The 767-nt window shown below is 40.5% G+C and overlaps 1 protein-coding gene across 1 annotated transcript in view; it reads right to left on the bottom strand.

Annotated features, from left to right (window-relative positions):
* LOC117121567 (laccase-1-like) overlaps positions 1–767 on the bottom strand; it is a 12,322-nt gene that overhangs the window by 4,139 nt on the left and 7,416 nt on the right. The gene's annotated exons all lie outside the window — the stretch shown is intronic.

Here is a 767-nt window from a genome sequence, read left to right as displayed (position 1 = left end):
ATCATTTAATTTAAGAGTGTTAAAGGTGTCTTGATTTATATTATATGTAACTACTGTATATTTATTTCAAGCCAAACCTCCAGAATTTTCTGGTTTAACACCCTCTCGATGTGAACCATTGTGTAATATACATGAAATGTACTGACGATTATATGAATCGTCAACCATGAAGCCTCTGTGGTGTAATGTTTTTTTTTTTATCCTGTGACTAATGCCACCTTTATTCCAACGTTCAAATCAACAGCTACAACATTTAAAAATAAGTTCCCGTATCTCGAAAGCTCTGATGAGGGCAGTATAATAAAGGCATGGAGAGTGTTGGCCTTAACGGCCGCCCATACAAAGAAAGATAAGATCTGTTAATCAATCAAACTATTGGTCAATCAAACAATGATTATGGCTCGTTAGTCTAGAGGCATGAATGTAACTTAAGGTGTGAGAGGTTTCTGAATGTAGAGGGCTGGGTGTGAGACACCGTAACTATGGCTTGTTGGTCTTGAGGCAAGAATATACAGGGCCGGCGGAACGTTTTTCAAAGTGGGGGGGCCCACTTATAAGATGAATGGGAATATGAATCATGCAGATCTGGAAAAAACCTAGGGGATGGGGGTCAACATTTTTCCCAAAAAGGAAAGGGGATCCGGAGGTTCCCCCCCCCCCCACCAGGGGTGGGGGTGAAATTTTGATTTCTAGATGGCGGGAAATGACCTTTCTCGACTTTTAAGCTAGGTTTCTAATGACTTTGTTCTTCACAATTCAAGGTTTCC

The sequence above is a fragment of the Anneissia japonica genome, unplaced genomic scaffold (assembly GCF_011630105.1).
Source record: "Anneissia japonica isolate Jap-2015-1 unplaced genomic scaffold, ASM1163010v1 scaffold3217_len398964_cov164, whole genome shotgun sequence".
Classification (NCBI taxonomy): Eukaryota; Metazoa; Echinodermata; class Crinoidea; order Comatulida; family Comatulidae; genus Anneissia; species Anneissia japonica.
This window is presented reverse-complemented; position numbering and strand designations above follow the sequence as displayed.